This window comes from Rhipicephalus sanguineus, chromosome 1 (assembly GCF_013339695.2).
Source record: "Rhipicephalus sanguineus isolate Rsan-2018 chromosome 1, BIME_Rsan_1.4, whole genome shotgun sequence".
Taxonomy (NCBI): Eukaryota; Metazoa; Arthropoda; class Arachnida; order Ixodida; family Ixodidae; genus Rhipicephalus; species Rhipicephalus sanguineus.
This window is the reverse complement of record NC_051176.1, coordinates 46663752-46688050: the sequence shown is the minus strand read 5'-3', so window position 1 is coordinate 46688050 and position 24299 is coordinate 46663752. Positions and strand designations below refer to the sequence as shown.

Genomic DNA, 24299 nt, shown 5'->3' with positions numbered 1-24299 from the left:
ATGGAAGTGAACGTGAGATTATGAGGAGTCGCTGTCAGTTCTAATGTTTTCCTCTTGAATGTGCAGAAATATATGCAGTTCAAAGAAGCCAACACCGATCATTAAGTTTTCCAGCACTGATTTTTTTTTATTCATGCGGCGCCAATAACCGCCACAGGTTTTCTTGAGCACAGCAGCCGTGAATGTTTACATTTTTACGCGCGTACTTATCAGGTCTACATCCGCGATGTGCTGCTGCATTTTGATGTTTACAAGTCTAGGAGTATCGGTGTGAACGGCGACAGTAACTGTGTTACATCGCCGCGCATTTGCCGAGAAGTAAATGAGTCCTTCCAGCGGGGAGACCAGAAAACAGCCTCCGCTTGATACCGTCACGCTTGAAACGCAACTCTGGCAATTCTTGCACACTCACTTACCTCAGCGGCACTTTAAGGTAATAGTGAAAATGCATGCAAAGCTAAAATGCACAAACTTTTACCTTCGGCCTGCGTCGAGATAAGCCCCACCAAGTATGACTACCACCATCATATTCTACCACCATGATTGCCACCAAAGGTTAGACATAGCGTAGCGACCGAGTCCGTCTATGTTATCGGCGCTTCTGGTTTCAGTATACACGATTCCGGTGAGTACGAATGACTTTACAGCACACCTGTGACATCGGCTAACCTAAATGAAGCATTTTTTTCTCGTGTACGGTGTCCGCACAAGAAGCGATGAGCATAGATGCGACGCGCTTCCAGCAAACACCTCCGGTCACCAATCGCCGCCGGTAGCACTCGCCGGCGCCTCTCTGACACGTATGCCATAACATAGAGTTGTCAATTCGTACGCCTTACTGAACCAATATGATGGCACATTTTTCCCACGCACTGCACTTGTTTTGGCCCAGCTGTTATACAGTTGTAGCTAATGATACAGCGACAGATCAGTGCGCTGGCACGGCTGCGCTGTACGTTGCGCGAAAAAAAAAACATCACAATACTCAATCAATTGTACGCGCGTATTTATCGAATGAGATTAGTGTCGACAGAAAGCCTCTGCACATGTCGCACTTTGGAAAAAGCGAGAAACGGCTATTAAAACTTCGCAGTAACACCCGGTTGACTGTACTCGCGCTCCTCGCTCCACTTGACATATTTCTTTGGAGTTACGTTGTGAATTCTAAAAAAGAGTTAGCGCTGTTGCCATTATCGACGTGCCATTCGTTACCGGCAGCAGTTTGTTTGCGTTTAATAACTACGCAAATTTCAGTAGGATGTGAAGATCGCGTCTGTCTTCAGTATGAGACATACAAAGCTGAAGCCAAACGGTGTATTAGTATGTTGACTAGTCATTTTGCAAGCCGTCAAGCAAGTGTCAGCGTGGCGTAGTGGTAAAGTACTCGGCTCGGGATCCGCAGGTCGGACGTTCGATTCCCTGTGGCGGAAGTTTTTTTTTTTTTTTTGCATACGGTTTCTTTCTTTTTTTTTTTTTTTTGTACTAGTGCTTTTTACATCGCCTTCTATACAATTATTTATGCGTGACGGCTAGGCACGATGGTGCCGACGCTGTAGATCCGTTTTACGCTCCGTCGTCTCCAGCATCCATCATACGCCAGCATCCAGCATACACCACGTGCCACCATCTTCCAGCACCATAATCCACCATAATGGTGGATGGTGGAATCCACCATTCCTCATGGTGGAGAAATTTTCAATAGGGCTTCAACCTAACCTAACATGTGACACAGGGCTTTGGTAACTTATCTAGCGTAAAATGCACAAAACTCCAAGTTTGTGAAGCTGCTGCAGAAAGAAGAGAACAAAATTTTGACAAGGCTTGTTACAGATAGGCTTATACAGTTGAAACCCGCAATAACGAAATCCGCGGGGAAAACACAAAATTTCGCTCTTGCGGGAATTTCGTTGGCGCGAGAATGCGGCAGAAAAGACATGTAATTTACAAAAAAACATTTTATTTCCAAAAGTCAGTAAGTTTGCTTTGGCGGGCCTTACCATGCAGCAATTTCATGCCTCTCGATCGGGAATCTCGTTTGCCACGGCACAAAGTTCGCCCCATGCACTGGTCAGTGACGGCGGCACTGCGCTGTCACTGGTGACAGCGCAGTGCCGCCGTCACTGACCAGTCATCAAGTGCGCCTACAGGCGAACCTTCTTCCGGCTCCGCTGGATCAGCGCGGATCAGCGCAGAATCGTGGACAGCGAGCTGCGCGCAACGCCGAATTCTTCGGCGATGTCCATTTTTTTTTCTTGCCCTTTTCCACCTCACTGATGATTGCAGTCTTATCTTCCAGCGTCATGAACTTCCGCTTTTTCGTTGGAGGCGGCATCTTCGCAGGCAGCGAAATCGGACGAAGCAATCGCAACACATACTTCACGTTGCACCAATCGAGCAAGCAAACGCTCCACAAATGGCTCCACACACGCGACCATGTGCGCACAAAGCCGACAAAGCCAAGCACAGACCCAAGCGAACGAACGGAACTCCATTAGAGTGACCTAGAATAACTCCATGAGGAATGTGGATTTGGCTACGCAGTCCGCGATAAGGAGCAGGTGTTTCGGCAAGCCACCATCATCATCATTGTCACCAGCTTTATGTTTTTTTCTGTAAACAATGATGGCGGCTGCTTCTCAAGTGCGCTATAGCGATAGTTTTGCACAAGCACAATTTAAGTGTAGCATGAACGCATTTCAGCGGTTTTCGAATGTAGTTAATGTTGCGAGAGTAGATTATTTGCGCACTCGTGTTTCAAAAATTTCGTTAATGAGGGGTTGCGGCATGAATATCTTTCGTAGTCGCGAGTTAAGAGATGCATTGACTCTTATGGGCGTTCGCCGGTGCTCCGAAAATATTTCGTTTCGGTGAGAATTTCGTTCCCTCGGGATTTCGTTATCGCGGCTTTCGAATGTATCTTCAAAATGCTAGGAAAAATTCTGGAAAGGCTCAGGTGGCATTAAATAATGAATTCTAATACTTGTTCTTGTACCCAGGAGTTAAGAAAACACGCATCTATGTGTGTATCTAGCAACATCTCCCCCTGAAAATTTGCGCGTGCAGCACCACCATATGGCACACTACCAACTCATTGAAATCGTTCTTGGCAGCTGTTGCTATTCGGTTCTCCTGGAGAGACACGATGGTGAATGATGTTTACAGAGAGACATTTTGAAAACAGCAGTCTCACACTGGCTCGTTCTGAGTCAATGGCGCCCATCCTTGTCGATGTGTCTGCTTAGTGTAAAGGTTTGTTTGCTATACATCATGGTCCAGCAGCTTATGGTTAATATGCATGGAGAATACTTCAAGGGAAGTGCTCGTGTGACTGAGCCTTTGGGAGGTGAAGCCGTGATTGATGGGTGTAGGTATGCTAACACTAGATGTATCCTGCTGAATCTTTTCTGAATCGCCTTCAGCGTCAGGTTTCAACACGGTATTTTCCCCTTTTCGCTTTCTTTTACCTACGTAAGATGTACACTGTCCTTTCTTCTGTATGCTGAAGCAGCCATGGGATTCACTCCTCGCGATCGCTATCATTCTCGATTACTCCTCATGTTCTAGTTTCAAACTTCATCTTGCATGCTTTCACACTCGTCGTCCCTGTTGCAAGAGTTTTCTGGCATTCCTTACAATAATTCAAGTGCTTGCGCAGGAGTTTACCGTTTCTCCTTACTATTGTTTAAAAAAAAGAGTAAGGGCTAAACAGCCCCCGTGATTTCGCAAAGATAAGCGTAATCCGCAGCATGTGACTTGCACTGCAATTTATAAAATCCGTTTCTTTTACCAGTAAGCATTCAAACATCACATATTACGGCTTTTTGTTTTTTGTAAGTAGCTTTTATAGGTGCAAAGGAACCCAAAATTTATTCGCCAGACACTTATTTCTTCCTTGGAAGTGCCTCACAGAAACGCCATCGATTTGAACCATGGTAGTAAAAAAAAGAAAAGCTGCAAGTTGTCTTGGAGCGTGATTTCATTAAGCGAAGGCTCCATGTAAATAAATAAAGACTGCTCCACGGTATTCGATAGTTCAATTATGTGATAGCCTGAGCTTTGTTATGGAGCTACACCACGGAGAACGAAAAATGAAAAGTGGGACGTATATGTCCCGTTGTCCAGCAAAGGGTTAATTGCTGAGATGCCGTGAGTACATGCCTTGAGAAGCATATTTTTGTAGTGAACTTATATCATCAACACAACGGTATGATGTTTCTAGACCTATATAAATGTTAAGCTCAAAATGATTGGTGGCAGTGCCTTAAAAATGCTACCTTGATAATTTGTATTCTGTGAATTCGAATTAACTGCTGATTCATTCTGCATGGCCGGTACTGGTCGCGTAGCCATGGGGGAGGGGGGCACACCGGGTTAGTGCCCCCCCCCCCCAGAATTTTTATGCCATAGCACAGAGACCACAAGGTGACACTCGACCACATCTGCCTGCCCGGCCCCCACTTCAGATCAAGGTGGTGCCCCCACCCCCCCGAAAAAAATTTCTGCCTACGACCCTGGTCGGTCCGGGCCAATTTTTATGCATTTGAATAGGAATAGCACGCATCTGAACTCTGAAAGGCTTCACATTGGTTATTTCGAACAAAATGTCTTGGACGTACAAACCACAATTGGACGTGCCACAATTGCAAGCGAGTAGCACCGACACCAACGAATAGGCACTGCGGCCCCCGCACACGGGGTGTGATGTATTGCACCTGCTACCGGCGACTGCTAGGCACAACTGAAAATCGCTGGAAAAAGATGCTTCTCGTCCTTTTTCTCTAATCTCTTTGTTGTATTTGTTATTTTATTGCGATATCAATTATATGGGGAGTCTCGGCTGGTTTTTGCCGTAGCCGTCGTCATGCACCGTATATGTATAAGTATAATATATATATATATATATATATCTATAATATATATATATATATATATAATATATCTATATATCGATATACGCTATTGTAGTGATAAATACGGTTACCGTAGAGAACGATGAAGAAGACGGTTGGGGTTGTGGTTGGTGCTCGTGCTGGCTCCGTTTCGGGGAACTGACTGCTGTCCCGTCGCTGTCTCGCCTGTAAGACGCTCACCGTACCTAATTACTATTTAAACGCATACTATCAATTGGTGGAGGTGCGGGGTACTTCACCCTGGAACTTCGTTCTCGGACTCTACCACCCCCGCCTCGTCGATTCCTGACGACATGGCCCAGCAAGCTGCTACCCCAACCCCATCTCTTACCTGTTCCGGCATGCCAAGACAGCGGGATCCGGTGATTTTCAACGCCTCCGACGAGCAAGACGCCGAAGACTGGCTATCTTCATACGAAATAGTAAGCGCGCACAATAAGTGGGATGAAGCCGATAAACTTGGCTACCTTCACTTCTATCTCGCGGGTGTGGCACAGCTATGGTTTAACAATCACCAAGCTGACATTCCTACCTGGTCGTCCTTTAAGACACGCTTCGCGGAAGTATTCGGCCGACCCACTGTTCGCAAGCTCCGCGCCGAGCAGCGCTTGCGCGGCCGCGCGCAGCGTTCTGGTGAGACGTTCACGTCTTATATCGAGGATGTTGTGGATCTCTGCCGTCGTGTCAATCCAGACATGTCTGATACTGACAAAATCCGGCACATTATGAAAGGTATTGAAGACGACGCCTTCCACATGCTCGTGGCCAAAAACCCCCAAACTGTCGCAGAGGTGACTCAGTACTGTCAGAGCTACGACGAGCTGCGGAGACAGCGCATTTCTACGCGACAGCCGAGCTTCGACACGGCCGCAACGTCTGCATTAACCGTTGGCGCTGTTTCTACCGACCAGACCACGTTAATGCGACAGATACAGCAGTTCGTCCAGGCGAAGAAGGGCGCGACAACTGTCTCTTGTGCCTTACGTTCCGGCCAGTGCGCATACGCTGACCCCAACGCTCAGACAAGCGATAGAGGAGCAAGTCTCTGACGCTCTCCCTTCCACCTACCATCATTCGCCTACCTCCGCACCTCTGACTTACGCTGAGGTCGCCAGACGACCATCGCTGTCGCTACCACTCGTCACGGACCCTGCTCGACAGGCTAATGCCTTCTAGACGCAGCAAGTCCGCCTGTACGCCCGGACCCACCCCCTTTTCGCCGTCCCGCACCACCGTCCTCCAATCCCTGGCGCACACCCGACAACAGGCCGATCTGCTACTCCTGCCGTCTACCTGGCCATGTCGCCCGTTTCTGTCGTCGTCGTGATTTCCGCCAAGTGCTGGCGAAGAAGGGTACGGCTACTATCGTACAGAGCCACCTCAGTCGAGTTCCTTCCACCCACGTCGGACACGTCATCGTCAAGTCGTCGCGGCTTCGACAGGCATCGGTCACCCTCACCACGGCGCCGTTCCATTTCGCCTATGGTTCGTCGCCCGCCACCCGTCCCAGCGGAAAACTAACCGTCACAGCATTTCCCGAGGCAAGAGCTGCGCTCATATCGAAAACTTCAAGGCCTCGATTTCTACCGCCAACGAAATAACTGTGTATATTGATGGTGTAGCTGTGCAAGCGCTCGTTGATACTGGTGCTGCTGTGTCTGTGCTGAGTGGTGAACTGTGCCGCAAGTTAAAGAAGATTACGATTCCGCTTTCGACGTCTCTCTCCGTACGGCAACTTCGCACCACATCCAGCCTTATATGGCGTGCACAGCTCGGCTAGTCATACAGAACGTTTTGTATGCAGTTGAATTTGTCGTATTTTCACCATGTTCGCATGACATCATCTTGGGCTGGGACTTCCTTTCCGCTCATCATGCCGTCGTTGACTGTGCGCGTGCCGAACTAGAGTTGTCAACGACGTGTGAACTGCCGCTGTGTCAAACGCCGATGTATGACGGGCCCTCTGACCAGGCATTATCTTCTCGAGTCGTCGTCGCTGCGGACACTCACATTCCTCCTCTGTCCTCTGTTCTTGTGCCACTCTCTTGCGACGGCGCGTCCTCTGTCACTGCCCTGTTTACACCCTCCGAAGCATTTGGCTCTCGCAAGAGCTTCCTTCTCCCATTCGCAGTTGTCACTATAGAAAACTCTTGCGGCGCCATCTATATCACGAACCCGTTTTCTTCCCCAGCCACCTTGTTCCACGGCGAACTAATAGGTCACCTTGAGGAAATAGTCTCTGTTTACTCCAGTCACCTGCCTGATGGCTCGACAACTCTTCACGTCAACAGCATTACCTCTGATACCACTAACTACTTCATCTCTCGAGGCATTCCTTCTATCGATTGATTCTGAACACCCCCTGCTCAGCGTACGCAACTCTTGGCGCTACTTGATCGCTTCAAGACGTCATTCGACCATAACCAACGTTCTTTGGGCCACACGTCTGCCATCGTTCACCGCATTAACACCGGCATCCACGCACCTTTGCGCCAGCGTCCGTATCGAGTTTCTCACGCTGAACGCCGGGTCATCAACGAGCAGGTGAGCGACATGCTTCAACGTGGCCTAATCCAACCTTCACACAGCCCTTGGGCCTCCCCGGTTGTGCTGGTGAAAAAAAGGACGGCAGCATCAGATTCTGCGTTGATTGTAGGCGTCTTAATAAGATCACGCGAAAAGATGTTTACCCAGCTGCCCAGAATTGACGACGCTCTCGATTGCCTGCAAGGAGCAGAGTTCTTTTCTTCTTTAGACCTTCGATCGGGCTACTGGCAGGTTCCTATGAATGAAGCCGACCGCCCCAAGACTGCGTTTGTAAGTCCTGACGGACTTACAAGTTCAACGTGATGCCGTTGGCCTCTGTAATGCGCCTGCCACCTTCGAACGTCTGATGGACAACATCCTAAGAGGCCTAAAATGGAAACACGTGCCTGGCTATCTGGATGACATCGTCGTTTTAAAGGATTTCGACTCCCACCTCACTCGCCTCGCAAGCGTCCTCACTTGCTTTGCGGAGCGGGACTGCAGCTGAACTTGAGAAGTGCAATTTCGCCGCACGCCAGCTTACCATCTTAGGGCACGTTGTCAGCAAGGATGGTGTCCGTCCCGATCTGCCAAGCTTCGCGCTGTCGCCGACTTTCCCAGGCCGTCTACACTAAAAGAACTCCGTGGCTTCATAGGCCTTTGTTCGTACTTTCGCAGATTTGTGCGCGATTTCGCGACGATAATCGCCCCACTCACACAGCTACTTGCCGACAACGAAGACATTTCGGCGTGGTCTTCCGCTTCCGACAAAGCATTCGCCTCTTTACGCCATCTTCTTATGACATCCCCACCTATCCTACGCCACTTTGACCCTCCAACCGAAATCCACACGGACGCTAGTGGAGTAGGCCTCGGCGCTGTTCTTGCCCAGCGTAAATCTGGCTTCGACGAGTATGTCGTTCCTACGCCAGTCGCACTCTCACTAAAGCAGAAAAGAACTACTCAGTCACGGAAAAAGAATGCCTTGCCATCGTTTGGGCAATCACGAAATTTCGACCTTACGTATATGGCCGCCCATTCAACGTCGTGACTGATCACCACGCGTTGTGCTGGTTATCGTCATTAAAAGACCCATCTGGTCGCCTAGAGCTCGTTGGGCGCTCCGTCTTCAAGATTATGACATCCGTGTCATCTATCGGTCAGGCCGTAAGCATTCGGATGCCGACGCTCTTTCTCGTTCGCCACTTCCCCTGAGTATGGTGTTGCGTCTATTTCGAGCTGCGATTGTTCATCTCTTGAACATGCCGACATTTCATCTGAGCAACGCCAGGATCCATGGATAGCCTCTCTCCTAGAGTATCTGTCTCAGGCGTCTCCACATACAACCAACCGCTCGCTTCGACGCACTGCTCGCCACTTTAAAATCCGTGATGGCCTCCTGTACCGCCGAAACTACCTGTCTGATGGCCGCAAATGGTTGCTGGTAATTCCTCGCCTTCTACGTTCCGACGTCTGTGCCTCCTTTCACGCGGATCCGCAATGCGCCCATGCTGGTGTGGTGAAGACATATGCACGCCTCCGGATTCGATACTACTGGCGCGGAATGTACCGCTTTGTTCGGCAGTAGTCCGTTCATGCTCCAAGTGCCAACGCCGGAAGAGCTCTGTGCACACGACCACAGGTCCACTCCAGCCACTGCCCTGTCCCTCTCGGCCGTTCGACCGCATCGGGATCTATTTATTATTTATTTATTTATTTTTTAAAGTACCTGCAGCGCCCGAAGGCATTATTGCACGGGGGAATACACAGGGTAACATATGCTTACATAAATGGATAACTGTGAAAACAAGATCAACAACAAAAAAGGAAAAAAAAAGGAATAAAACTATGAGCGTAACAGTATATCTCTGAACGAAGTTTCAGTTGCGACAGTCAACCAATTTCCTTTGGAAGCTGATTCCACTGGGAAGACATATGCAGACGGTCCCCTACCGTACACACCAGATGGCAACCGCTGGGTGATCGTCGCTGTGGACCACCTCACGCGCTACGCTGAAACTTCCGCGCTTCCAGAGGCCACAGCGCGTGAGGTCGGCTTGTTCATCCTTCGAAAGCTCGTTCTTCGCCCGGCATGGTGCACCTCGCGAGCTACTCAGTGACCGCGGACGTTCCTTCTTATCCGAAGCCGTAGAAGCCCTCCTCCGCGAATGCAACGTTGTCCATCGAACTACTACCGCATATCACCCGCAAACCAACGGGATGACTGAGCGCTTCAATCGCACACTCGGCGACATGCTCTCCATGTATGTTTCCGATGACCACACGAATTGGGACCGCATACTGCCGTTTGTCACGTATGCTTACAACAGCGCCATTCAGTCTACTACGGGGTTTTCTCCGTTCTTCTGCTTTATGGTCGGGAACCTTCCTCGTTCTTGGATTGGATACTATTCTTCTGTACCGACCGGACCCCTCAGAAACTACGACTCTAGCTGAAGCCGCCACTTATGCCGAAGAATGTCGGCAGCTCGCACGCTCGCTTACCACGCACGACCAGGCCCGCCAGAAACACTCTCATGACCGAAACTTATCTGCTTCGTCATATTCACCTGGAACAATTGTGTGGCTTCGCGTGCCTCATCTGCCCCCGGCCTTTCCGCAAAGCTCGTCCCTAAGTATGACGGTCCTTACCGGGTCCTACGCCAGACTTCACCGGTCAACTACGTTATTGAGCCTCTTCAGCCACCTTCGGATCAACGCCGCCGCGGGCGCGAAACTGTTCATGTCGATCGATTGAAACCTCACTACGACCCACCAGTATTACCTGTGCCATAGGTCGCCAGGATGGCTCCTTTTCTGCCGGGAAGTGATTGTAGTGATAAATACGGTTACCATAGAGAACGATGAAGGAGACGGTTGTTGTGGTTGGTGCTCGTGCTGGCTCCGTTTCGGGCAACTGACTGCTGTGCCGTCGCTGTCTCGCCTCTAAGACGCTCACCGTACCTGAACTATTAAACGCGTACTATCAGCTTATTGAAAGCGTCGTCGAGAAACGGCGAGGTACGTGCTCTCGAGCTACACTTCTGCTCATGCATACACTACCACACAGCGCTTCAGCAACGCGAGAGGCACAAACCGTAGCTTGAACCGTGAACGCGCGAAGGCGTCCCGCTGCCCGCTGGCGTGTCCCACTGCAGCAAAGCACTGATTCAAACTCTATTGAAGCGAAATTGAGTGGAAACCAGAGGGCCAGCCTCCACTGCGCTGAAACCAATAACCTCCTTGGCTGAAACTACCGAAGCGCGTCGTGTCGGCGCGCGTTAGGGTCATGATGCAGTACTTGACTTCACCTCTGCAAGAAAGCCACACCACTCCAGGCCAGTAAAGCTCCCCGTGAAAGATAGAAGGTGTGCAAGATATAAGGCGCGTCTGTAAAGTCTCAGCCATGAGCGTTGGTAGCGTAGTGAGTAAAGTACCCGGCTCCTATCGTCGCGTGCTGATAGGTCATGGGTGCGACTCTTTGGTCATCCAAACGAACCAAACATTTTCTTCTTGTTTTTTTTCTTTTGTCATCCGTTGTGTGCATTTTACCGACGTCGCATCCGTGACAGAAATGATGTCAGTAAATTATTTTTGTACTCGGGCGCAAAGCACTTTCACGCTATAAGAAGAGCGCCATAAATTTCTTAGCGCAAACAGGAAGTCAAGGGAAGAGTACAAGGTCCAAGTCGTGCCCTTATTGTTTTTTTTTTGCGCTACGTGAGCATAGGTATATTGCCGGCTGTTCGCTAAAGCACTCGCCTGAAGTTCAAAAGTGACACTATGAATAAAGATGCACCAAGATGATCGACAAAAAATTTTATCCAGCCCAGGAATTCTAAACTCTGGCAGGGTCTTTTTGCATTCGCCCTAAGATGACTTGAAGGCGGAAGCCATCTTCTTTTTCTTTTCAGTCGTTGTATTGATGCTCCTCCGACCCCCTCCGAAAGCTTTGTGCACCAACGGGTTTTTGTACAGCCTCCGTGATCGGTCCGCTTTTCACCAAGCGACGATGTCATGAGATGACGTCATCATGTGAACGCAAGTCGTGTGACGTCATGATGACGTCATCACGTGATGATGATGTTATGTACCCTCGTGTACGCGGGAAGACGACGGTATATTTCCGCGTTTGATGGAGGCATGTAAGGCTTTCGCCTGAAAATATTATTGCACCACGCCAAGGCTTACCTCCAGGTACAGCTCACCATGGCTGCACCAAGTTCATTGAAGTACTTGCGCGAAAACAAACGGGGACGAAGAAAGAAGACACACGGACAAGACACACGTTCCAACTAGGCCGGCTAGCAGTTTTGCTTCTGCACCAAGTTGTCACATTACATTGATAAAGGATGGAGGAGCGGTTCAAAACCATTTCGGTCGATTTGTTGTAAATTGATTATTTCTCCATCGAGTAATGTCATTTCTGTATGCTCGCTCCATAGGCAATTTCCATGTTGTTCTGACTCGCCGAGTGAAATATGTAAGTAGCCATTTCGTTCTTTAAATGGAGCACCGGCCGGCGCACGGTTTCTCCTGTATAGCAAGAGCACCAACCATCCTTCAGGCTACATGTCCTCAACCTCATTCCACGAAGTCGAATAAGAACCCAGCAAAATTGAATATCCTCCGTCAAGGATAGACTTATTGGTTGGAAGAGTAATTTCCTACTTTGCCTTTTGTGAAGCCTGCCGAGCTTCACCCGTGCACATCCACTGTGTTTCTTTCTACCTTCAATCCTACGTTCTTCACCGTGAAATTCGCTTCCGGAGAGCACAGGACCTTAACGCACCGTCGCAGCCTCGGTATGGCAGAATCCTCCTCGTGCTTGAGATGTCAGCGGACAAGTATTAATTGGTGCACGGCGCCCTCTACTTACCGTTATCATCCTTCCGCGCATTCCGTTTTGCTCTTGTCTTCTCTGTCACGTGATCTAAGGTATTTGCTTGCTCTTTCGCCTTCACCTTGTCTTGCACAAGAAGAAATAAAAAAAATTGAGCATAGCGTGCGAGTGAGAGCGCAATGTACACAGAGAAAGAGGATGGAACCAAGCCTTAGCAGCGAACAACAAAATTACGACAGGAAAAGCCGGGTCTCTGCAAAAGACCAGCGGCTTTTGCGTTTAATTAAAAATGTTGTCCGTTCAGTTTTTTGAAGCGCCCTGTAATTTTCTTCTGTTTTGGTTTTTTATTGAGTTGGGCCGTTCGTTGAAACGTGAAATATTTACTCGCGTGCCTTTATCGCGCAGGTGTCTCCTTGGACGAAGAAGTAGTTTTTTTTTTACTTTTTTTTGCCCCGTTGAACATTGCTGAAGGCACTCGACCTTTCAATCGATTTGAAGCCTCTGTATTCGTGGAGTCGGTGTGGTGTGCTGATTTTTTTTTTTTGTGGATGATGGAAAACGACGTGTAATAACATTGTTTCGAGGACAAAATGGAGAGACCATGGGAGGAAGCATTTGAGAGGTTGACCGCGTTACTTGTTGCGACTTCCATATCATTATGCCTCAATGTCATGAGTGTTTTCTTTTCTGCCGGTCATTATTCCGAAAACGCTACCAGCTAAAGATAGGCTAAAGATATATAAGGGCATAATGTATAATACACATGATATAATACATAGGTATATATTAATATATAAACAATAAAAGTCGACAGGATCACTCTTGTTTGCTGAGTTATTTACGCAGCATGCAGCTTGTGATACGAGGATACGTTGTGACCGTCTCTGCTGTTGAAGTTTTATCCTCACCCCGCTCTGACTCTCAGAAAAAGAGCTACATTATTTCTATTTTTTTCGTTATTTGTATTGTCGTTTTATCCTACGAGGAGTCTTACATGACAAAGCACGTAACTCATGATTCAGTAAGATGAAGCGGCCTGTGCAGATTTCTAGAGATCAATATGTTTCTTTTTATTGAGATTCAGCGTTACTAAAGACATTTGTTGAATACACCGCTTAAAAAAAGGAAGGGACATTGTGAAGACGTACTAACTCACCTGATGCACAAAATCAGTGACCAACACTAGAATAGAGGATTGAAAATGCGATTTCAGGCGCGGTTTAAGAGTACCGATTGCTTCAGCCAAAATAAAAACGAAAGTTTTCGTATTAGAATCTTAAAAGATGTGAAGTTCGCCTACTAAAATATAATTCCGCATCTCCTACCACCCGAAATTGTTGCAGGGTTCGCCGTCAGTCGTTTTGCTCGCCTTGCCAGATCACTCCTGCACCCTGTCCAGGATTCAGTGGCCTGGAGTTCTTTGGAATGTGTTCGTTGGGGAAAGTTTGTCAATTGTTCGTGAAAAGTAAAATGAAACATAAATTCATGAGGATTGAGAAAAATGCGTAGGGTTTTACGTTTGCAGCGTTGATGCAGTTGAGAAAAGAAAGCAAAGCTTCCTCTTATAGTGCTACGTTCTCTCAACTTTCCGACTCCCGTTTGTACTGCAAAAAACATACGAAAAAGCTGTACCAAGGAGCGCTCAGCATCAGCTTGTGGACGTTTTCTCGCCAGCTTGCCGTTGTACAATAGCCTGGGGTGTTACCGCCTCTGCGAAGATGGAGTGGCAGCCACTGGTGGCGGGGCCACTGTCGGCAAGAAGCTGGATTTGGGAACATGGATCATGGAGGATGTGATTTATGTGCCGTGCAGGATTCCGCTGTTTTGGCTACCCGGTCACGAATGCTACGCGGCACGCGAAATCTGGGATGAAGGCTACGCGTATATAGCGCTCCAAAGAAAGCGAGAAGCTGGAAAACTAAAGAGAAAGGGATTCTTTTGCACCCCGACTCGCTTTCGTCTCTCGGCTCGCTTTCGAATCCCACGCGCACAGGCCCATATATGAAGAAAAAAGTGGCAAAATCGAGCAGTCGGCAAGTCAGGATTTTCCCCTATTTTTCACAATGTTCTGACAGAGTTTTGACGTGAGGGGATGTTGTGCGGGGATCTAGTTTTGGTAAAGGCTAAACAACGTGTCAAGGAAAGAGGATTGAAGATATATTAGAACCCTTCATAGTTTGCCTTTGTATTTAAGTTGAAAAGTAGTGCTTCGTATTTGCTAGAACAGTCTTCATAAAGAGTGATCGATGTTAGATCACTGTAAGCTATATACTTCGCATTATGTCAATGAAAAACGTTTATTCGAGTCATTTTACACTAGATGGCTTGTGTTCTCCCAGAATGATACTAACTACTTGTTTTGTACTCATCGCGCCGCAAATAATCCATACCAGACACATTGAGCTTTAAACTAGTGAGTTTAAATCTCCCCACGACTGTATTATTTTTTTCAAGGAATGCACATACGAGCATTAAATATGCGAAACAATTTTCTAAGAGAATGAAATCTTGAGATGTGTAAATATTACGCTACCCTAATACCGCAGGCATGCTCGAATAGCTGGTGGGAAATATAGGTCTTAATTTCATTTAATAACCCAACGTAAGATAAGAATATCCTAGAGGAAAAACCAGTGGTGTTTCCCTTCTGTATTGTGGTTCCAACTGTTGGCAAGAGCTTTGTATTAATAGGTAGATAAAAGTTAACAGCGCTCTTGTTTTAAATGCTAAGCATTTCTTAGCGAACCTCTGGCACTTTGAGCGTTTCTCTCTACGTATCTATCTATCTATCTATCTATCTATCTAACCGCCTACGTCTGGGTGCTCTCATAATCGCCCCCTTAACTTGGTGTAGACCAAAATTTGCATGGGAGGGTAAGAGGATTTGACGAATATGACTGCCGGGTCATGACATGAATAACGTTAAAATCCTGTCGCGTACGACGTCAAACCCTTTCCACTAGTCACATACCCGTTTACCACGGGCCGCGGTGTACGGGTATGCGCCACAGGTGATTGACAGTTTATATCTACCTAGGAACGGCGAGAACATTGGTAACTTAGATGCTAGAGCGTTAAGGAAAACCAACATCGGCAGCGTTGACTCAACGAATGGAAAGAATGAAAATTAAGATCGCAGCAGGAATCGAACCCAACCATTCTGCGTGGCAATCAGGTATTCTACCACTGAGCCACGCCAGGTCTATAAACTGGTTTGGTAAAACAGCCTACCCAGGCGTAATAGCGGTGACAGTCAATTGTGGTTGTGGTGCTGGCTATCTAATTTTACAAGAAAGCAATGAACACTACATGATACTCCTACGATGGTTACTCCTACGATACAGGCGTCATATCAGATCAACGTCTGTAGTTCCAGTGTTGGCTCCGCTTTTATAGCCGTCTAATAAAGATTACGTTTGTATTCTATGATTCAGCAAGCTATATTGAAGCATTGCTCGAGCCCGGAGGAATACATTGACGAAAGTTACATATGATATCCACATCACCGCACTTCGTCCACCAGAACGACGCAGTGGCTTCTTTATTTCTAACGAGGCTGGGCGATGGCCTCATGCTGACCTAGGATGATACCAGATTGATTGACAGCCGCTTTGTAGACTAGGCTACGTAGGACACATACGCTCAGGTAGTGTACGAATACGACAAACACCATCCATTGATGTTGATCTACGTAGCACTATCCAGGCCTACCAGCCTCGACGGCCTATACCTCACCAACGCGAAGGGTGGCTTCAGGTTCCGATATGTCGCCGACTCTGTCGACAGACAATTTGTCGATGAAATGACCCAGGCATCCACGAATTCCAACAGCTCTACTATACCACCTACTTCACCACACATGGACCCCTCGTCACCACGATCACGGACCGGATCCTACAACAAGTCATGACCTGCTGCTGGTGCTCACTGATCACGGTGATGACGCCCTGTTTCAAGAACTGTCAAGAACTTCTTGCACACATGCACACCGGTTCGTAAACGTGCGTGAGTTCTCGGGACACGTATAAGCACTAACATATCAGCTTACCGCTCCTGGTGTTGGTAATACCCACGTTGCCAGTGGCAGCGTTACCCAACCGTAAACAACTGGGTTATATAACACATATGCGGCTCAATCAACATATATATGTGTGCGTATAAAATTTATACAAATCTTTAGCGTCATTTTGTAACGTGCCGCTCAGTAAAAAAGTTACGCACAGTCACCTACCCGCCGCATGCTTCGCATAACATCGACTCCCAAGGTACGTGGGATCTGCCGAATTTTTTTCTTACTGGACCAGTTAAAAACCTCGTGGTTTTTGTGGGCCAGCAAGAAAAGCATAGCATATTGTAACATTCTCACAGTAATCTCACTGCCGGGGTCATTTCCAGGATTTCTGTTATATGCACACCTAGCATCCTATCTTGTCGGTGTGGCGAAAAAACTTAACGCTAAGGTGACCAACACTTTTTGAGCGTTTTGTGGATCCACCCTTTAGTATGCATGCAAGCAGGGGCACCACTTGGTCATTCATAAATAAATCCCTATTTAGCCTGCCTTACCTAAATCTTGTATACGAGTTTTTAGAAGAATGTCCATCCCTCGTTGCATTACCTATTAATGTCGATAACTTAAACTCCAAAGTATTACAGAAATGATTATTTCGCCTAACAGATTTTAAAACTTGGTTGCAGGACATTTACTTTGAACGAATTGTCACCTAAAATGGGCATAAAATTTAGCGAGTGAGATATCTGAAGACAGTGATATCTAGGCTCATTTATCCATCGAAAGAAAATTAGTCCCATGGCACGTATGAGGAAAAGTGGTTGTTGTTGTGTTGGAGTTGGCGGGTGTTTTCTTGTTTTTTATCATCATCATAGACGTATTTTTAGTCCCATTAAAACAGTCACTCATTTTTAAACATAAGGATCGCTGCCTTTTTCAATAAGTAGTGTGTACACAAGACAATGACAAGAAATTCCTATAAATACAAGATATAGCCTGTTTCTTTGATCATTGCAAAACTGTGAACATTTAGAATAATCTCGGCAGCCAACGTTACACATTTTTGGCGCAGAGGACGTATTTGCAAACTCTACGTTAATAGGAGCCTTTCTCAGTAACCGCCGGCCTTTAGTAACATTAGGCTCACCACGGTGATTGGCCGGTGTGCGTTAGCATTACGATGTCTGTCGAACATCTTTTGTAATACGGCAAAAAAAAGAAAGAAATTTGTCTGCAGTATTTTCCTGCTGAACATGAGACAACAATAATAAAATTTCATAAACGTTAAATGGCGTAATTTTTTTTTTGGCTAACTTAGCGGAGCGATCGAACTATCCTCATATACATGTTTGTCTTAAAAAGGTAAGTTGCTATTGCCGCAGGAGAGACGTGACAGTAGTGGGTGGTTCCATGATTGGACGTCTCATTCTGTACTACCGAGAAATAAACTGTAAAGTGAAGCGTTTACAGACGGGCTTTCACCTACAACAGGAAGAAAGAAAAATAAAAGCCGGCAGATCCCACGCATTGTGGGAATCGATGTAATGCGAAGCAGCCAGCAAAGAGCTGCATACATCGTCTTGTATGTCATTGAGGAAGATGCGTGTCATGGTTTTCATGTTAACTCCTATTATTTATGTTCGTCACACAGTAATGTCGCGCAATACCAACTTCGGGGTCGATCAAGCTAGAGAAACGGCCACCAGCGCCCCATGAGCGTGGCACGCAAGTCATGCTGTACATGACATACGTGTCATGACTTTCATGTTAACTCGTGTTATTTATGTTCCTCACACGGTCACGTCGCAAGATACCAATTTTGGTGTATATCAAGCTAGCGAACGGCCGCCAGCGCCCCATGAGCGTGGAACGTGTCATGCTGTGCATGACATGCGAGTCATGATTGTCATGTTAACTCGTGTTTTTATGTTCGTCACACAGTCATGTCACAAGATACCAATTTTGGTGTATATAAATCTAGCGAAACCGCCGCCAGCGCCCCATGAGCGTGGCACGTAAGTCATGCTGTACATGACATGCGTGTCATGATTTTCATGTTAACTCGTGTTATTTGTGTTCTTTACACAGTCACGTCACGCAGTACCAATTTAGGGGTAGGTCAAGCTAGCGAAACTGCCGCCAGCGCCCCATGAGCGTGGCACGTAAGTCATGCTGTACATGACATGCGTGTCATGATTTTCATGTTAACTCGTGTTATTTATGTTCGTTACACAGTCACGTCACAAGATACCAATTTTGGTGTATATAAATCTAGCGAGACCGCCGCCAGCGCCCCATGAGCGTGGCACGTAAGTCATGGTGTACATGACATGCGTGTCATGATTGTCATGTTAACTCGGGTTTTTATGTTCGTCACACAGTCACGTCGCGCAATACCAATTTCGTGGTAGATCAAGCTAGCGAAACGGCCGCCAGCGCTCCATGAGCGTGGCACGTAAGTCATGCTGTACATGACATGCGTGTCATGGTTTTCATGTTAACTTGAGTTTTTTATGTTCGTCATACAGTAACGTCGCGCAATACCAATTTCGGGGGTAGATCAAGCTAGCGAAACTGCCGCCAGCGCCCCATGAGCGTGCCACGTAAGTCATGCTATACATGACATGCGTGTCATGATTTTCATGTTATCTCGTGTTATTTATGTTCGTTACACGGTCACATCGCAAGATACCAATTTTGGTGTATATAAAGCTAGCGAGACCGCCGCCAGCGCCCATGAGCGTGGCACGTAAGTCATGGTGTACATGACATGCGTGTCATGATTTTCATGTTAACTCGTGTTATTTGTGTCTTTACACAGTCACGTCACGCAGTACCAATTTAGGGGTAGGTCAAGCTAGCGAAACTGCCGCCAGCGCCCCATGAGCGTGGCACGTAAGTCATGCTGTACATGACATGCGTGTCATGATTTTCATGTTTAACTCGTGTTATTTATTGTTCGTTTCCACAGTCACGTCACAAGATACCAATTTTGGGTGTATATAAATCTAGCGAGGACCGCCGCCAGCGCCCCCATGAGCGTGGCACGTAAGTCATGGTGTACATGACATGCGTGTCATGATTGTCATGTTAATCGGGTTTTTCTGTTTCGTCACACAGTCACGTCGCGCAATACCAATTTCGTGGTAGATCAAGCTAGCGAAACGGCCGCCAGCGCTCCATGAGCGTGGCAAGTAAGTCATGCTGTTACATGACATGCGTGTCATGGTTTCATGTTAACTCGAGTTTTTATGTTCGTCATACAGTCACGTCGGCAATACCAATTTCGGGGTAGATCAAGCTAGCGAAACTGCCGCCAGCGCCCCATGAGCGTGCCACGTAAGTCATGCTATACATGACATGCGTGTCATGATTTTCATGTTATCTCGTGTTATTTATGTTCGTTACACGGTCACATCGCAAGATACCAATTTTGGTGTATATAAAGCTAGCGAAACGGCCGCCAGCGCACCATGAGCGTGGCACGTAAGTCATGCTGTGCATGACATGCGTGTCATGATTGTCATGTTAACTCGTGTTATTTATGTTCGTCACACAGTCACGTCGCAAGATACCAATCTTTGTGTATATCAAACTAGCGAAACGGCCGCCAGCGCACCATGAGCGTTGCATGTAAATCATGCTGTACATGACATGCGTGTCATGATTTTCATGTATGACTTGTCATTTATGTTTGTCATACAGTCAAGTACGCCATACCAATTTTGGTGCACATTCGATGAGCCAAGCGACCAGGAGAGCACAAAGTCGTAGGCGGCTAGATAGATAGATAGATAGATAGATAGATAGATAGATAGATAGATAGATAGATAGATAGATAGATAGATAGATAGATAGATAGATAGATAGATAGATAGATAGATAGATAGATAGATAGATAGATAGATAGATAGATAGATACGCTCAAAGTCGCAGAAGTTCGCTAAGAAATGCTTCGCATTTAAAAGATACACGCGCTTGAAATCTACCGGAGGTAATTTCGCTCCCTTCAAGAAGCTGCAATGTTCCTTGATGAAAGATGGCAGCCCTGGGGCCGCGTTCCTCATTCGAACACTGCAGTATTTTTGAGGCAGGACACCGGTATAAAATTTGTCTTACTTATTGCAGGAAGAATAAGGGCATGTACTGGTCGTTCACTGAGCACTGTTTTTTTTTTTTCTTTGCTCTCTGCCTTCCTACAGTGGACATAGGGAGACATCTCGAAAGGACGAGATTAACTTTCTGAAGAACACATTTCGAAGTAGCGAAGGAAAACAAATTGTCTACACGACGAAAGAAACAATACACAGGCCGTGTATGCCTTCGCAGTGTTTGATGTTTCGGGACTTGTCGGACTGGATTACTCTTTTGCGAAAGACATTTCCTGGGCTGCAAGACGGAACAAACATCGAAAGAGTAGGGCGACACGTGTCGTCTACCATGTTCCCTTGGTCTGGTTTTATTTACCTCCTGAGTGAAAAACATGCGCTTTATGTTTGCAGTTGTTTTTTTTATTTCTTGCGTAAGGGCAAGGATATGATCCTTTACATCATGTATTTGGTTCGACGTAATGCTTTTCCTGTATTTTCTGTTCTTTTAAGCTTTCATCATTGCAGTAGCGTCAGAATTCTAGCTTTCTGTCGTGTCCACATCGTTGTTCGAAAAAATGTACAGAAAGCAGGCCAGTGATTGTTAAGACCTATATGGACGTATGTATATTCCGGTTAGTCTATTTTTTTATTAGTAGTTAAATGTTATGGGTAGTCTAAGCAGAATGAATGCGCGGCTGTTCTGTAAGCATTCTATCTCTGAAACACTTGTTATTTTGCAGACATTTTGGCATATGTATTATATGATGTTGTGTGCATCGCGCGTCGGCGACTAGCTTTTCTTCTAACATATCGGCATTCTTAACAGGCGCCAAGCTTTTCAGGCAGATCTGAACCCCCCGCAAATTGTTGCCGAGGCTCTATCATGATCAACTTTTGTCCACTGTCAGAACTTTGTATTTTCTCTTTCTACCTATTTTTTAATCTACAGAAATGTTATGTTTTCTAGGCGTATGGCTCTATTAAGGAAAAATAGTTATTTGGAACCAAGGAATTCAACATGGCTCTGTCCTTGTTGGATTCTATTCACCCACAGCATACTAGCGAGACAGAAATGTAAGTGGTACGGCGAAGGAGGGCGCGCCGAGCATTGTTTTTTTGTAGGGGTGTGCGAATATTCGAAAGTTTCGAATATTCGTCGAATATTACACTCAAAATATTCGTATTCGATTCGAAGATCGTGTATTCGAAAAGTTTCGAATATTCGATAACTTTGAATAATCGAAAAATTCGAATATGCGATTTGATTAACATGCATAAAATAACTCCTCTTCCACATTTCTGCTGCGTTCGTATAGCTAAAAACGTTGCCGAGAGGAGCGATAAACATCGTAAGAACACGGAGGCACGATAATTGCCTGCGACGAGCACCCCAATACGTATGATTTATTGCTGGTGCATCTCCGACGTGCAACGCTGTTTGGCGATCATGTAACCGTACATTTTCAATATTATGCGGCCGTAACGTGCCGCCCACCACTCGTTCACTATGCGGGACCACTTTGAAGATAGTTGACCCACGTGACTGGTGGCAACTGTAGGCGCCTTCAGATACCCCAGTCTGGCAAAGCTTTGCCCCATGTACCTCCCTATGCAGCCACTTATGTCCAAGCGAGCGTGCCTTTTCAGTGGCAGGGGGGGGGGGGTGGGGGTGTGTCTGTTAGAAGGGAGTGCCTGCTGCCTGATCATGTGGAGCAACTCATATTTCTTCATGATAACATCTAGTCATTACTTTCATTGTGCCGTGATATTTGCTTGTGTTGTGATGTGCATTGTGCTAGCCTGGACATTGTGTTCTGGAGATAGCAGTGTATGTTGTGCTGCCAGTCAGGCTGGTAATGTTTTTTTTTTTCAAATAGCTACATGTTAAATAAAATATTGTTACTGTGGAGGCATTTTTCTTTGATATTCGATATTCGATTCGATATTCGAAGGTGGATATTCGTATTCGATTCGTATTCGAAAAATTTGATATTCGTACACCCCTATTTTTTTGCAACAAAGCCAACATAAAAGAGTGCCTTTTGCTGCAATAGCAATTATATGGACACTCTCGGATGGTTTTTAGCCTTCACTTCTTCGGGCGCTTATTCCTTTGATATTTTTGACAATGACCACGCTTATATACAAGCGCGATAAATTGCATAGGACGAAGAAATGAAGGTAAACTTTTTGAAAAAGAATTACCACTGCGAAACAAAAGCACCAACTTCTCAATTTGCTCAAGCTTTTTTCATTTTATTTTCCCCCCATTTGTGATTTCAGTTATCGGCAACGATAGGGACTGCTGAAGCTGCTAACACCAACTCCTTATGAGGCGGCAAAAGAATATATATATATATATATATATATATATATATATATATATATATATATATATATATTATATATTATATATATATATATATATATATATAATATATATGCTGAAAAGTAAAAAAAAAATAAAATACAACCGACGCCGTAGTCTATATACTTACAACAAGCATGCTCCCGTCAGACAGCTTTTATTGATCCGCCACTAACTTCTATTTTCAGAATCTCTGTCGATGCTGTGACTCCTGAATCAACCTATCCCTTCACACTCGCCCTTACAGTGCCATTTCGATAGTCAGATTTTGAGAGGCGGTGAAGTTCTTTATACTCTAGCTTCGGGCGTGTTATTCAAACGCGAAGAGGCGGTGCAGGTGAAACGTCTACTCCATCGGGGCGTTTCTTTTTTGCTTCACTCTTACTGTATCCTGTTTCTACTATCATCGTTCTAGCATGCATCGCTTTCTTCTTTTATCCTCTCGAAACGATCACTTCACGGCTCTTCGTTGTTTCTAGAAGAAACACTCGAGATGCACCTCCCAACATCCTCGCCTCTGTTCTTCTCGTCGTTTGCTTTCACAGAGTCTCGGTTCCCTCATTCCCCCTTCTCTCCACCGCTTCTATCTCATTGTTCTCAGAGTACGCGTCGTTGATTACAACGGAAGCGATACTTCACCGACAAGGACGACTGAGGCGAACAAGTAGGGGACGGAAGACGCCAGCACGAGCAGAGGGTTTTCCGAACCGAAGAAAAAGATGGCGCGGGGTGAAGATGAGGCGCCACATTGTCGCGCCCGTGCTGGGACGAACGTCACCCGGTCTCTCCCCAGTCTTCCCTTTTTGCCATCATTTTCTTACTCTTCGCCATCCCGCTTATCCGTTTACACTTGGCCGTTACCCAGCTAGGCGACAGGGCGACAAAACGTAGCGGTGCATCGTCTCTTGCGAACAGTTGCTGAGGACACTTACGACGTGTCGCCCGGCGGTCGCGACATCTCGCAGTCACTCGCTTTGCTTTTCTTCCTCCGCTCATCGGTAGTTCGCGAGGCGTTGATGGGGCCATCGGCGCGCGCGTGTCGTGAATAATTGAAAAGATGAGAAGCCAGTCGAGCGGAGCTTACGTGTTTTTGATCTTCGGTATGATCTCTAAACAGTTCGGGGCATCTTTGTTGAACGAGGGTTCGTAGAAAACGTTTTTGACCAGGCCTATCAGGCAGTGTACTTCTGAATTGCTAACAGAAAAAAAAACCCTGGCGTGAAGTTGTATTCATGAAAAGAAATTTACAATTCTAATTGAACGAAAGTGATTTTCATTTTCGTTCTTTTCGATTGTTGAAGTGGATTTGGTCAGCTCACCCTTATGAAAATGACTGTTGATTTTCCATTGCCGGAGTATGATCGAATTATTGACTTTATTGATTATCAATGATTCCGCAATACTCATTGACTTGCTAATACTTCGTCAACAACATTTCTGTTGAGCAGTTTGCAATAAAATATCATTGACTCATTTCTATCGAATACGTTGAGGGATTATTTCGTCAACAATAATTCTGTTGCGCACTTGGCAATAAATATTTCATTGG

General features: G+C 46.3%; 1 protein-coding gene across 1 annotated transcript in view; it reads left to right on the top strand.

Moving 5' to 3' along the window:
• The window catches only part of LOC119385548 (uncharacterized), a 140910-nt gene that overhangs the window by 75654 nt on the left and 40957 nt on the right, over window positions 1–24299 (top strand).